Source organism: Lates calcarifer, linkage group LG5 (assembly GCF_001640805.2).
Source record: "Lates calcarifer isolate ASB-BC8 linkage group LG5, TLL_Latcal_v3, whole genome shotgun sequence".
NCBI lineage: Eukaryota > Metazoa > Chordata > Actinopteri > Centropomidae > Lates > Lates calcarifer.
The window spans coordinates 20,212,648-20,228,293 of record NC_066837.1 but is presented as its reverse complement, the minus strand read 5'-3'; the positions used below and the strand labels follow the sequence as shown (position 1 = coordinate 20,228,293).

General features: G+C 40.1%; 1 protein-coding gene across 5 annotated transcripts in view; it reads right to left on the bottom strand.

Annotated features, from left to right (window-relative positions):
• LOC108886321 (uncharacterized) overlaps positions 1-15,646 on the bottom strand; it is a 30,127-nt gene that overhangs the window by 6,739 nt on the left and 7,742 nt on the right. For 2 of the 5 annotated variants that reach the window (XR_007813279.1, XR_007813283.1), the window contains one exon: positions 119-2,047. The exons of 1 other annotated variant lie outside the window; for it this stretch is intronic. The gene's annotated coding sequence lies outside the window, so the exon portion shown is untranslated. Of the gene's footprint in view, positions 1-118; positions 2,048-2,144; positions 2,199-2,303; positions 2,346-2,892; positions 3,230-3,368; positions 3,481-15,646 lie in introns of those variants that run through there. 2 more of the 5 variants (XR_007813282.1, XM_051070722.1) reach the window with 2 other exon arrangements.

The following is a 15,646-nucleotide window of genomic DNA, read 5'->3' as shown; positions in this document are numbered from 1 at the left end:
TCAAGCTACTCTCAGGCCCTCAGGCAGACTGTTGTAGCAGCTCGCAGCATAAAAAAAAAAGCTGCCTGCACTTTGGAGTAACTAACACACTTGTGCCAGAGGACGTAAGGGGCTGTGGTATATTAGGTGGTGATGTCGATGTGAAGATGATGAAGAGAAGATCTCCGCTGACACTGACTTACTTGTATATAGAAGTTTATTACAAAGTAGTTCAGCATCGGACAAGCACTGCAGTAGCCTGTGAGAGGATCCGAGCCAATATGGATCTCTCTCTCTCACAGCTCTGAACACCAGTATATATACATTGGTTGTTTACATGGTTCATGAGAAACATCTGGACCTTCATTCAATGCCTTCATTGTTAAGAGGAAGATGATGGATAAGAGGAAACCCTCACCTTTAACCTCTACTAGTCTAGGGGTCACATTCTTAACCCTTCTCCTAAACATGAACCCCAAGGGCTAACTCAGACATAGGAAACTCATAAGAAGTGAAGACATCTGGAAACCTTCAGACATTCCAAAAAGGCAAAAACATACATAAGACATCCTGTATACTACAGGGCTGTACTGTGTCATACACTGTAAGCATGTGAGGCATACAGTATGTGCTGGTGCAAGAGTGCCAGTGCTTGAAAAGCAACTAAAAAAAAATAAAAAATAGCAATATAGAAACTGACAGACAACCAGTGTAAGGACTTAGATGTAATGTGTGACAGCTGGAATGTATTCGGTCCTTCTGCTCCTGGTCAGATTCAGAGTTCTGAATCAGCTGTAGCTGATTTATAACATCTTTGGACCTGATAGCAGAGCATTACAGTAGTAGTAACCCTGCTCAATATGTAAGCATGCAGAAGTTTTTCTGTGTCACTCAGAGAGAGAAATGGTCGCATTTTAGTTATATTTTTGAGGTGGGAAAATGAAGATTTGGAGACAAACCCCACATGAGCCTTAAAGTTCAGATTTGAATTGAAGACCACACCAAGGTTTCATGCTTACTGAAACCAGTTTCTCTCTCTGAGCTTTAGAGCCTATGACTAAAATTTCAGTTTTATTTTGGTTGAGCTGTAAAAAGTCTTGCGACATCCAGATCTTAACATCAAAAATATATCTCAACAGGGAATCAGTTAGTCCTGTATTATCAGGAGACACGGCCATATCAAGTTATGTATCAGCATAACTGGAAAGAGATGTTGTGTTTCCTGATGACATCACCAAGGGGTAACTAATACAGATAAAAAAGAAGTGGCCCTAAAATCGATCCTTGTGGAACCCCACGGGTTATTTTGAGAAGAGGTTATTTCAATTTCAACAAAGAACTCTGTCTGAAAGATAAGTAAACAACCAGTTAAAATAGACTTACTGTTGAGAGACAGAATCCATACCTGTAGGGGGTGTTGGAGGAGGCTGTTGGGAGAGTCTGTGTCCACAGTGGCACAGGTGTTTCAAATGATCAGAAGCTGAGACACTGTGGAGAATGTTTGCAGTTAACATCCGTGAACCCAGGCAGCTGGGGTGTAGTCCATCTTTTCTATAATATGAGGAACGTTTCCAAGAGATCAAAATTGTCTATATAAAAACGCCCATGTGTGGAACAGTGTGAATGGAGCCATGTATGCAAGCTGAGAAGTCTAGAGAACCGGCTCATTCCACGGCGCAATGTAGGAATTGGACCAGAGCTAAAGAATCTTTTCCCACGGTGGCCTTTCAGCAAGTTAAAAAGAAGGCTAAAATCATGTTTCAGCAGTTCAGACTGCTGGAGACTGATGTCGTTTGTACCAACATGAATCACAAGCGTAGTTGCTGTGGAATGGTTTTCTAAAAGGTTGGGGATTTTTTCAGTCAAATCCCTCACAGTGGCTCCAGGAAAGAACAAGGTTTTTGCAATTTTTTACAGACATCCCTGATGATGAAATCACTGATGATCAGCATTGTCGGAAAGGGGGATGTCATTACTGGACTTTTGGAGGGAGTGATGATTCCAGGTGTAACCCTCCTGCAAAGCAGAACGATGATCCGCCAGGAGGGATGAGGCCCAGGGAAAGCACCTGTAAAAATAAATAAAAAAATGAATACAAATACTTTCAACTTCATAACAATTGGTAAGCAAATCCATTTCTATAGAAAAGAGGTGATAAGACTCACATAACGATGCAATTCTTCCTCTGAGCACTTATGCAAGTTCCATCACCAAGGCTGCTGTTTTTTGCCAAACAGTAACACAGTTACATTACCTCTAATCTGCAATAGACTTTTGCCAAGCATTTATAATATCTGTGAAATCTAGGCAAGTGTGCTCCTTACCAATAAATATGATAGCTAACCCATGGGTGACTGATTTAGGAGCTGTCAAAGGAGCCAAAGGTGAAAAGACAGGTGAAAACAACAAACAGTACATTTTATTCAGTAGTTCAGTATCTGGGTATTAACTAGTTAATATCAAGCACACGACCGGGCAGCACTCCAAATGCAGAACTCAGACACAATCAAAGTTCAGGTTCTTTATTCCAAGCAGTCCAGAAGTCCAGTACACGAGTAGGCAGTCCGATAAGGCAACAGTATCAAAAGGGAACAGGCAAAATCCAAAATCAGGTAATCAGGCAACAGTCAGAAACACAAAAGTCAAGACAGGAAACAATGCTGGAAAGCTGACAGGAGGGACAAGACAATCTGGCAACTGACAAGAGGAAGAGACACTAACTAAATACACCTAGACAAAGAGATAACGAGACACAGGTGAAACACATTAGGGCGGGGACAGTAATCAAGACGAGGAAGTAAAGAGAACTGGAATAACCAAGGAACAGGAAACAGGAAGACAAGACCAAATACCAAAATAAAACAGGAAAACATTCAAACCCTGACAGTTAACTAGTGAATAGCACAGACTTACCATCTGTAACTTTAAGATTCACCTCTATGTATGGGTCAGGGCCAATCCTCTCCAGTCCACATATGTTTGTGTTAAGAGTCTGATATCTGGAGATTGGTGAAGGTCACAGATAAACCAGTTGCGCTGTTGTTTATGTATATTCTATTCTTGTTTTTAGTTTCTCCAGATGCTGCTTTGATGATGATGTGTAGTTCTCTCTCGCATGGACTTTCACAAAGATACTTATCATAAGATTTAACATCAGTCAACCAAACATCCCAGCTGGAACATGTAAATGTTACACCTTGCCCAACATGACCCTTTATGTAGAGAGGCTGCATCTGCAGAACAGTCAGAGCTAATGGAAATTAAGGGAAAAAAAGTGAAATTGTCAGATTGTCATAATGGTGATAAACAGAATAAATGCAGTTCATCAGTTTGTAGTGGCTACATGTTTGCATGAGCTACAGCAGGGCAGAGAAGAAGAAATAACTCACCAGATAGGAGACAAGAGTAAATGTAGACTTTTGTCATAGTGACAAAAACAACAGAGCAAAAAACAACAGCAGACGTATTAAGTCTTTTTACATTTTCTTCCCTTTCCTTTTTGGAGGTCAAAGCTCCTCCCTCATCCCCTTTCAGAAAGGAAGAAGAAAGGAAGTTTTGACATTAAGGTTACTTCAGCATTATAACTTCCTCTTTTCAGTTAATATATTTCATTACTTTACATTTTCTGATACTTAAATATGATGATGGATCATCTTTTTCGTAAACAGTTTTCCTGTAAAGGAGTCAGGCCATACAGCCTTGTTCATTCCACAAGTTGTGTCTACAAGCCCTTTAACTCATAGACCTTCCTGCCCTAATTTTTCCAGCTGTTCCATAATCTCATAATCAATGTGATCCTCTAAAACTCACTCTTTCATAATCATTCAGTGCACCATAGTGTAACTCTTGAATAACATGACCCCAGGTCTTCATGGTGGGCAGGAGGTCGAGTGGCTCAGGCCCTACCAATGTTTGGTGGCACCTGTATGTCAGATGTTTTCATGTATCCATATTTTTCATTCACTCAAATTTTCCATAGAATCATTTTACTATTACTTTCTATTACTGCTACTTTCTTAGGCAGTAGCTGGAAACAGATATCCCATACACTTTCTAAGTTTATAGACTGAACATCAGCACACATACAGGGCAGCAACATCCTGAGGATGCAGTACTAGATCACACAGATCATCGGGACATTTTAAACTTTTATTGTCTCTCCACATCACTGAACTCCTTCAGGACTACCATCCTTCACTCTGGAGCCACAACAAAAAGATTTTATTTGTCATGACCAAAATTTCTAATTTCCATAATTCTCTGTGGATAATTAAACTAAGTACAAGATCAGTGCTCCAGTTGGGTAAACAGCATTATTTTGGGAAGTCATCAGTTTATGCATTCAGAAACAGATAATTCCTTTTTCTGATTAGTAGCATTATTGTAGCATTTTTGCATGGTTGCTAACATCAAACAGCAAACTTAATCAAACATGAAAATAAGCAGAACTGTAGCTAAAACAGAACTGTTGCTGCATGTCATTATACAGAGAGCATGGTGTAAAGGCTTTTGACTGGCTTTTTGAACTTTGTAAAGGAACACACACAATCCTTTGTGGTGTGCCTGGGGAGCCACACAATCACACCTTTCTTGTTTGCACATCCTAGACCACCTTGGGACATTCTGGCAGACACCAGCCCTCACCACACTAACTGCTAATTCAGTCCTCCCACATCAAGACATTTCACAATTGCACCTCTGGTTATGAAATGACCAACAATCTGTTGGCCTTTCATGGAAATAGAGCACCTCAACTCCACCTCTCCACCATCATTCTGCCTTTTTCCATTTCATCTCCTCTCTCCTCCTTTCTTCTCTCATATGTAGTGATTAACCAAACCATTCTCCTCTCCTCTGTAATGTGTCTCAAAGTGTGTTGAGGAAATGAGAGAATATTATCTCCATCTTCTCCTGGCTTTGACAGTGCTTGTCATTAAAATACACACTTTAAATGCCAGGCCTCTGCTTCGTGAGTGTGTGTGTAGTGGTGTCATAGATAACGAGAGGTTTGTCAGGGAAGCTCTGAATGCTGCCACTTGATACTGCTTCATGATGAAGCAGTGAGTAAAGGGACCATATGTCTTTTTAAAATCAATAATGTAATGTCTAATTTATACTGTATATCTTCTAAGATGCTGTCCACACGAAGAGCAGCAAAATCACCAAATCCCCCTCATGAACAGTAATCTTACCTGGTAAATGGAAATGATTATGTTATGATTCCTGTCTCAACCCTGTTTACGTTGGCCATTCCGCTTCTGTTCAGTATTTACTCTGTGAAGCTGTTTTGTCCCATTGTGCATTACAGATTAGTCATCTGTCAAGATTTGTTTGTTTTTACTCTTTGTTTATCCTGGATGAAGACCATTCACTTCGACTATTTTTATCCATATCTTCCTCCTTGCCCTGGCTGCAGTGCTCTTCATTTTTCTCGCTCTGGGTCCGGTCCATTGTCGTCAAATTCACTTTCATGCTGACAATTGATTTCCACATTATCTTTCCCTTGTGACATGTCCTTCTCGTCCACTTCGCTAGCTGTCTCAATCTCCTGTATTATTCACTGTGAGGTCCTCTGAGCTCTCAGCCTTTTGCTCACATTGCTGGATACCACTGACAACTTGTAAATGTGAAGATGGTGCTGGTGGCTCCTCCACTATTTATAAGTCAAAATTGTGAAGAGGTTAGTGCAGGTTTCATCTCATTGTTCTGTTTTTAACATAGCCACACAGTCTTTTGCCTTCTGTCACACTTGAGGTATCTGACACAGCAAAGAATATGTTTCACATTAAAAATAGTCAAATTGGTCATTTTAAGACATTGAAGGCTCTACACTAACATTCACTTGGCAGTAAAATTCAGCACTGTCTTCACAAGTTATCTTTTATTGATGAGTAAGTTCACCCAAATCATAAAAAAGTATTTTTCTAGTATTGTCTGTCTCCACCTCTATGCGGCTGAGGTCAAATGAGTTTTGGTTGCGGAGCTGCCTGTTACTCTAGATGAGTCATTAAAAAACCATAAAACCATGTAAAAAAATTTTTGATTTAGTATCATTTAACCACTTATTACACACACTGAAGTTAGCAGAACAGTGTGTGGGACATGCCAAAATCACGTACATCCAAAGAAAAAAAATGGTATAAAATGAAGGAAACACATTTTAAGAGACATATTATTGTACTGATATGTGTCACTTGGTCACTTATAATAAGACCTCAGAGTTTAATTATTCTGCTACATTGTCATGATGACTGAGTGATTCTGATGAGGACACCAAAGGCACTTTATAGTGATATTGACTCCACAAACACTTTGTTTCCCTGTCTTATTTACCACACTGTAAACAAGACAAGGAAGCAAAGTGTTTATAAGAACTAACATTAACCAACATTAACATAACCATCTATGACAATACTGACAATATAGGAAAGAAGAGGTTAGTTAATGAGCCATCCCACCGTTTTCTGTCATGTAGCTTAAGTCTTGTTAGTGACCTCCTCACTACAAACCATACTGCCATCTAAGAAGCTTTTTAAAAAAGCTTTGCCTCAGGAGGTTCTTAATAAATCATTATAGCTTCGTTGTCCACCTAGCTAACTAAGAAATTAGGCTCTATGTTTACTAAGTCACAAAGGAAGTCAAGTCTCATTTATTTGAGCTGATGTGATAGATGAGCTCTCTATGGATTTTGCAGCAAAAACCTTTAAGATATTACAAATGGATGCAGTGTTTCTTATCCAATTTGCCAATTCATTGGTTTTAAAATTTGCAAGATTGAATGTGCAAATTAAACTCTCCATGGATACTATTACTGCTCTCTCTATTGTTGCGAGGAAAATTCTGTGGGTTTTAATTTATGTCAGTGGACAAGAGTCACTTTTGGTCAAGACTAATATGGACTGCTGGGGTAAGTGATCATGTTTGTGTTCAGAGCACAAAGTGTCCAAAATGGAAAGCTATCTAAATGTAGAGAGACAGTGAAAAATTGTACATTTTGTCAGGATGTCATAACTGTCTTAACTCATGATGTAGCCGCACATTCTGTAGTGTTTGATGCTGATGCTCTATATAACCACTTTTTCACATGTATACCTCAGAAGCAAAGGACAACACGTTTTTCTTCCTTATATTGTAAATGCAACAAAATTCCAAAGAATTCATCTTTATGGGAGGAACAACAGTGCTGCTGCAGTGTGATAAAAACCACTCCTGGATAAAGAGACCACAGTTGGCAAAGTCTAGGAACTTGAAAAAAAGAAGCTGGAAAACTGTAAAATGAAATGATGTGAAATTATGTGTGGATGGGTGCTGAACACAGAGAAGGTCTGTAGTAAAGGGAGGGAATTGCGGCTCTCTTTTATAAAGTTATCCCATTACTGTCAACAGGCCTATGGGTCAATGGACACATTTGGAATGACAGTATAATAAAGTACTAGCCTTTGAGTGCTTTGCACAGAATCTTGATAGGAAAGCATGCACTTGGATGTGTGTGTTTACAGGAATTTGTGTTATAAAAGAGTGAGAAAAGAAGGACACAGAAAGACAGACGTGAGAGAATGACAAAACATGCTAAATCGATATAAACAAAATGGAGAGATAGATTCATCTGGCCTCCCTCCACTGCATGAATTAATATAATACAGAATGCATAAATGTAATGACATTGTATAGTAGCAGATAATATAGAATACCAAATGGTAGAGTTACAATAAAACAGGGAGAAACAAGGAGAGAAAAAGTCATATATGAAGAGTTTGGGTGAACATCTAAAGTTATGAGAAAAAAAAGAGTGAGAGAAGCATGATTCATCATGGTTTTTCCATCAGGTCAAGACTGCTGCAGCCCAAAATAACAGCATAACCATTACTCCTGTTGATGTCCGTTATTAAGAATACCTTGATGTGGGGAGAGAAAAAAAACTATTAGAGGAGCAGTTTTACATGGGAGTTGGATGACCCAAGTATAATCCAGATAAAAACTCATGTAAACACTTCTTTTGAACTACTTTTAACACAAATTAACACTAGTTAGAGAAATAAAAGCAATAACATTTTACAACACTGAAGACTCAGGAGATTCTTTTTAAAAACAATATTATTTTATTTTGTATTTTATTGGTATTGTTATATACATGGCATAATTTGTGCTTTTTTATTATCAAGAATAAAACCATAAGGGAACACGTCAGAAAATTAAACTTCAAACCAAGATTGAACTGTTCTTTTTTTTTTTTTTCAGCTGGATATACTGAGAATTCTACAAAACCAGGAGAGAAGGGGAGGAAAAAGACAGAAAACTAAATAGATAGATAGGTAGATTGATAAATAGATAGTTTGTCCAGAGACACTTGCAGATGGTCCACTGAGGGTAGTGTGAACGTTCAGACTGTGATGTGCTTTTACCAACAGCAGCAAAGGCACCTGTGTATCGCTTTGTTTTTTTAAAAAAAGAAAGTACGCCTCAGGGCCTTAGTTCAGCTGAGTCCATACACATACAACCAAATCCATCCATAATTTCTTCCAGGGGGATTTCTGCCACATAATTTTTTGTCCAGCCATTGCAGAGGTTGGGCGCTAGGTTTGCCAGCTTGAGGCCATTCACACCAATCCCCCCATCTAAGACTTGTAGAGATTGTATAATATACAATTATACAATCTATATGTATAAAGACTCCTCCAAATCACTGTCTTGATGTGGCGGAGGGGTTTGTGTGTATATATGCGTGCATGGTGGGGTGGGTGCTGGTTAGGGGCAGGGAGAAGGTGGAAGGTGGAGGTGTGTAGGAAGATGGTTGGTTGGTGGGGGTGTAGTGTTATCTACTAGATATAGTTGGGCTTGCCTCCACAAACAGCACTGGCTCTGAAACCAAACTCCTGGAGAGGGACTGGACTCTATCCTTTTCCAGATTTGCCCTGGTTGTGAGGCAAGAGGCAGGTGTGGGGATACTAACAAGCTTCCGGCTGAGCACCACTGTATTAGAGAGGGTTTCCTCTATGCAACTGCAAGTTGATGACAGGAAGGCTCTAACCATTGTTTGTGCTTATGCACCGCACAGCAGTTTAGAGTATCTTGCCCTCTTGGAGTCTCTGAGTGGGGTCCTTGAAAGGGCACCACCTAGGGACTCAAGAGTCCTCTTGGTGGACTTCAATGCTCATGTGGGCAATGATGGAGAAACATGGAGAAGCATGACTGGGATGAACAGCCCTCTGAACTGAACCTGAATGGTGCTTTGCTATTGGATGTCTGTGCTTGTCATGGATTGGCCATAACAAACACCACATTTGAGCATAGGATAGTTCAACTTCCAGAAGAACTTCTTATGAACCCTTGGAAGGTTATTAGAGGGGCCATGGGAGTGTGCCTATCCAGTGTACATGTGTTTTCTGGACTTGGAGAAGGCTTATGACTGTGTCTCTCAGGGGGTCTAAAGATACTTTGGCCATTATTACAAGCCATCCTTTCCTTATATAACTCTAGACAGAGTTGTGAGTGTATTCTCTGCAGGAAGTAAAGCACGCTCCCTGTTGGTGCTGGCCTATGTGTGCATTCCATAGGAGGTTTTCTGTGCACATCCCACTGGCAGGAGACCCTGGGGTAGACCCAGAACACACTGGAGAGACTATACATCTCACCTGGATTGGGAATGCGTTGGGATCCCCCCCCCCGGAGGAGCTTGAAAACGCTGCAGAAGAGAGGGAAATCTGAACCACCTTTTTAAACCTGCTGCCACCCTACTCTTTGGATAAGCAACAGAAAATGAATGGATAGATGGATATATGAAGTATATCCTCCCAAATCCTATTTTGGACCTTCCTGATTTAGGGCATCGTGTGGAATGGACTTTCTTCCTGATATTTGCATTTGTCATGGACAGAATTAGAGAATTATGGAGTGAGGATATAACAAAAAAGATATGGAAACAGCATCAAGATGTGTTATCTGGAAAGTGGTGGTTAAGAGATGAAGCATAAGATGAGACAAAATTTAGAAATTTAACTACAGTCAATAAAATAGAGTGGTGAGGAGACTGAGCAAGGAGTAATGAGAGGTGAAAATACTGCGGGAAAGAGGCTGAAGCATGAACAAAAAAGGGCAGAAACATGTCTTAATGACAGAAAAATACATGGCTGAGAGGGAAGAGCAACACTTGGCAAGAAAAGAAGAAAAGTCATGCAAAAAGAGCAAAAAAAGGTCTGACAGACAAGGAACACAGGATGAAGATGTATAACACTCCGTAACCAAACCAAAATTGGTCTGGCTGTCGGCCGACTACTGCCTCTGTCTGACTGGAGGTTTGGCCTCACACCACAAAATGGTCTGTCCGCCTTAGCACCCACCTGAGCCTTAATTTAAGACTGATGACTTACTTTCCTGTCCTTTTTCTTATTCTTAAATTTGCTTCTGTACTGTGGAAACCAAAAGACATGGGTGATGCTGTGGGGGAAAACCCTGCATCTAATACAACTGTGATGGTTTGTAAAAAATGTTTTGAACTAGTCCAGTGGAAGAAAACAGACAAAACAATGTTTTCTGTTTTTGTTTTTTTTTTTGACCAGACCAGTTGGAGGAAAGAGTATAGCCAGAATGACATTTTTTTGTTACCAGTCCAGTGCAAGTGGGTGCATAGACATAAATAATAATTAGAGCATGGAGAAAAGATAAAGGAGAGCAGAAGCAAACTATGGAAAGCTAAAGGATTAGAGACATTGAAGGGAAAGATGAACACAAGAACAGAGATAAGTAAAATATTTGATCTAAAAGAAAGATAAAAAATTAAATGTGAAAATCTGAAATTTTAGGGGGAAAAGCTGGTGAATGCAAGGCTAAAGTACAATTATTTGCATTAGTTATCCTGTGAAAACTTTCAGGTGCAGATTAATGTGGAAGGGTCAAACTTCAAGATTTGGGTTGAAAGACTAGAGGGGGAGGAGGGGGAAGGCCTTTCTGGTATAGATTGGTCCGTTAGCTAGCCTTAGCTTCCCACTAGACTAAACCATTGTCTGATTTATTTGTTAGCTACCTGCAGGGCTAAACCAAAGTCGTCACTCATGTCTGTTAGCCAACAGAGTCCTTGTCCATGTCCCTGCTGGTGAATTTGCAGTCCATCACCATATCTGTTTATCCTAATAAAAGCAGGAGCATGTTTTCCAGGACATTTTGGTCAAATGGTGAACACACAACTCACTTTGTTTGTAAGAGAGCTTTCTGTTCTCAGGCAACCCCCAAATGTAATCCATGTGACTTTCAGGACCGTCATGGCAGCAAATCAACAATGGCAAGGACAGCCAATGAGAGCTCCAGAGTGATTCTGTCCATTCATGGCCATGACTGGTCTTAGCATCAAACCCACAAGCTAATCTTGTTGGCTTTTGCTTCCGGTCAAATCATCCATCATCTTGACTAGCAATAGCAAATGACCAATCCATATTAATTTGGTCGGTGAGCGGGCTTCTCACCAAGCTCTAGTCCATGTTGATTCAGTCCTTTAGCTGACATTAGCTTCACACCAAGCCACAGTCCATGTTGATTTGGTCTGTTAGCAAGCGTAAGCTTCCTGCCAAGCTGTGATCCATATTATTCAGTTGGTTAACGGACGTGAATTTCTTGCCATGCTACAATCCATGTTGATTCGGTATGTTAGCTGGCATTAGCTTCCCATCAAGCCACAATGATTCAGTCTGTTGGCTAGCATTAGCTTCAAACTCTAATAGTCCATATGTCCCAGGTGTCTGTAAACCTCCTATTTTCAGCTCCAGAGACAAAAGTTACTAGTGGTTTGGCAGGTAGAGCCTTTCTCAGCTGGGGACAGGTAGAGCTTGCCATTAGCGCAGGCACACAGCTCATACACAGTTTGTTTGGTGTAGGTGGTACCTGCAGGCGCCCCCTCCAGGGGGTCCACAGCGCTGCCGAGGGGAATGTTGCCCAGCCTGATGGTGTTGGCATCTAGAAAGATCTGTGAGCATGAAAAAGAGATGATTTAGAAAACATGGGAGCACTGATACAGAAAAATGATGAAGAACAAATGAAACACAAAGACAATAACATTCTATACAAAGCATGAAAATAGACACACAGAAGTTGATGTTACAGCTGTAGAGGACTGAGTGCACATGGGTTGACTTTCCAAAGATAATACGCAGAAAAATAGAAGGGGAGAAAGCTATGTTTTCAAAAAGAAAAGAAAAGAAACTGGGGTTGTGAGTACAGAAAAAGAGAGCACATTGCCGTAGGGGATGTGACTATAGTCTCTGTGGTCGACTACAGTTGTCATCAAGAAAGATTTACGCAGACAGAGGGAGAATTTCTATTTAGAGCAGGTCTCTTTTGATGAAGAGGCAGAGTGGGAGTGAATGAGGCAGAGGGCAAGATAGGTGAAGAGAAGAGCAAGGGAATCAGTCGGAGAGGACTGAAGGGAAGACAAAGAAACATGGGAAGGGAAACAATAAAAAATACACAACAAACAAAACCAACTTTTACACCAGGTAATTCAATAACATATCATGTTCATTTCAATGAACACTCAACACATTTTAAAAAGCTGTTTAAATTTTATTTCCTAAAAACAAGTGGCTATATCTATGGGAAAGGCAAGACAAAGACACCATCCTCAAGGTAAAATCAAGCAGCTTATTAGTGTTAAGATAAAACGAGTATCAAAATAAACACAAAATAAAACACACTTGATATAATGGAGTTCTTTAGTTCTTTAGTATCTGCACAGACAAGTTATTTCTTTCATAATTTTTGTAGTGTCAGACTTAAATGCATGACTGCAGTTTTCACAGACTTGGTGTCAAAAGATAAAACTTGCAAACAGGTTTTCTTGAATAATTTCCAATGCAACTAAACCTTCAAGGGACCTGGAGGATTTTCAGTCGCTTTGGTTTTGGTCATGGGGTTTGGTTATTGATGGAGGCAAATAGATTTGATGGCTCAGGTGCCCTGTAAAGTTTATCTTAAATTATAGGGAGGAAACCACCTGCAATGCATAAATAAACAATGCCAATAGGTCACTCACTGAAGAAGACACAAAGAGATACATTCCCCTAGCTTTGTAGGAATAAGGGCAGATTTGAGGATGCATGGCCAGATTATCAGATGGTCCAGGCAAAGTGGTAAACTTTAGGTACGTCTTAATTTGGCTAGGTCTTGAGGGTTCCAAGATCATAGTCAACTGAAAAAATAAGGGTATTACTGTGGTGATACCTGGTCTTGAGAGCCTGTGTTAAAGAAGGCTCTGTGCTGAAAAATAATGTTAAGTCCATTATTATTTCAGGTGCTTTTGTGTTTACAAAGTACACATTCCTATATAACTGAGGAAAACAGTTTGATAATCAAATAATTACTTCAGTCATTGTTTAAGCAAGATATGTTTCTAGCTCCTAAAATGTGAGGATTGGATTATTCTCTTTATCAAACCTGATAGTAAACTGAAAATCTTTGGATTCTGGACTGTTGGTCAACACAAAACGCCGCATTTCAAGATGTCACCATGGTTTGTGGGAAATTATAATGACATTTTTTCACAATTTTCTGGCATTTTGTGGACAAAATGATAATTAGCATTTTCATCAATAATGGAAGTAATTGTTAATTGCAGGGACCTGGCCAAAATGGCAGAATGTGGGGTAGTTAATGCATGGCTGGTTAGATACACAATACACAGTGAGTGAGGCCCATGGCTCCCATTAGGACAATTCTGAGAGAAGCAGAGCCTGATACAGTACATCTGGTCCAGAGAGGAAAGAGAGCAAACTAAAATTACACTGTACTACTGTAATTTTTAACATTGAAATAACTGCCAATGAGAATGAGAGACTGTGCTATAAAAAGATGGAGAGCTAAATGAAAGAGAAGTGTAAAGATACAGTCAGAGAGAATGAAGTGATGTTCTTCTTCTTCAAAGGTCTGCACTTCTCTGTCTCTCTCACTTGCAATCACCTCCCATTTCCACCCCTGCATGCTGGCCTCCATCCCTCCTGACCCTTATTTCTCCCTACATGCCCTCAGCCCACTCGTCTAATCTTTAGACTGATACAAGCTGAGTTTCAAATGCGAATCATTACACAATCTTGGCTTCCATTGCCTGCTTTGCCTGCTTCTTTATTTACTCTTCAATCTTCCGTGTTCAAGGAAAGTCAGCACTCTTGCTTGTCTCTCTTACATATGCTCACACACCCCAAGGCTGGACAGTAATCTCAGCAGACGTCTGTATCCCCACTATTCATGTTCTTCATTTTAGAAATGAGGAGAAGGGAAGCGAAAATGTGTGTGGAAAATAGCTATGAGTGCAAAAAGACAGAGGGAAAAGACAGGAAGAAAGAAAGACAGAGATAGAGAGTTGGGGGGGTGGGGGGTCAGAGAGAGAAAATGTCAAATCAGAAGTGGTTGGAAGAATATGGGAGGACATAAAGAGAGGGAGATAAGATGAATGAGAGAAAAAAGAAGAAGAGAGCAATGAGGGATTCAGATACCCCAACAGTGAGGAACCAATTAGTATAACTAATGATCTCACATTGGCTGACGGGGCATATCTCAATCTGTATAAACAACATTCACACATACAGTACACACACGCACACTCTCTGCATGATTGGGCAGAGCAGAGGTGTTGCACATTTTGCCTTTAAATATCTGTGTAGCTCTGTGTAAATCTATTAGCCATTAACCTGGAGGTAGATAAGCAGGTACCCAGAGCAGGTAACCTTAAATATGGCGTCATGCCTTTTTTTGCAAGATCTCCTTTATTATTATTTTCAAGGTGATATACTGTGATGATCAGAAAAGGTCCAAATATTTATGCCACTGAGACCCAAGTTTAAAAATGTTGTAATTTTCCTTTAAGGTAATAAGTTATACATTTTGTCCATGTCATTTACCCTACAATTTAATGATCTTCAACAGAAGAAGACAAAAAATAAGGTAAATCCTTGTAGGATCATTAGAATGATTTTGGAGCTATTGATAAATAATTTAGATACAAACTATTTGCCTTCTTGTGTACATAAAATGTATTATGTGCATAATAGCCCTGTTTCCATACAAGATTTTGTTGTAGTACTTCAGTTATCCCTCCTCCCTCCCTACAAAAAAGAAGCAGTAGACAGAGCCACTTTGAAGCTACTGTGTACAGCCATCTCATTAGCCCGCCATGCCATTGGTTTTAATGAGACATAGTAACAATGACAATAAGACACTTTAAGAGCTAGTGAAAACGATAAGTGCACTTCCCTCACTGTGTGTCGGGCAAAGGAAAATACCACACTACATTTCTAAATGTCAAGGTATCCCTTTAACGGGTCCCTGGTGCACACCTGTCATCTTCCCTTTGGCTCCCCAATAAAGCTGCCAGGGCTCAGTTATAGCCTTACAGAGGAAAGGACTCAGTCACGGTTGGCAACATAACCCAAATCTAATTCCAACAGCCTGCTTGCCATAGCAACGAAAACCTAAAATGAACTCGGGCATGGCAATGGGATGGGAGAATGAGGAGAGATGTGTGCGTGCATGTTTAGGTGAGGAAATGCCAATGAAATTACTGGTTTCTCTTCCATAACATTGGGAACATCATGGCAACAAACTGAGGGAAGGGGATGAAGGAGGGAGGGAAGAAAGCAGAGTAAAGGTGGAGGAAGTAGAGGGACGGATGGAGAGACAAATAGGAACG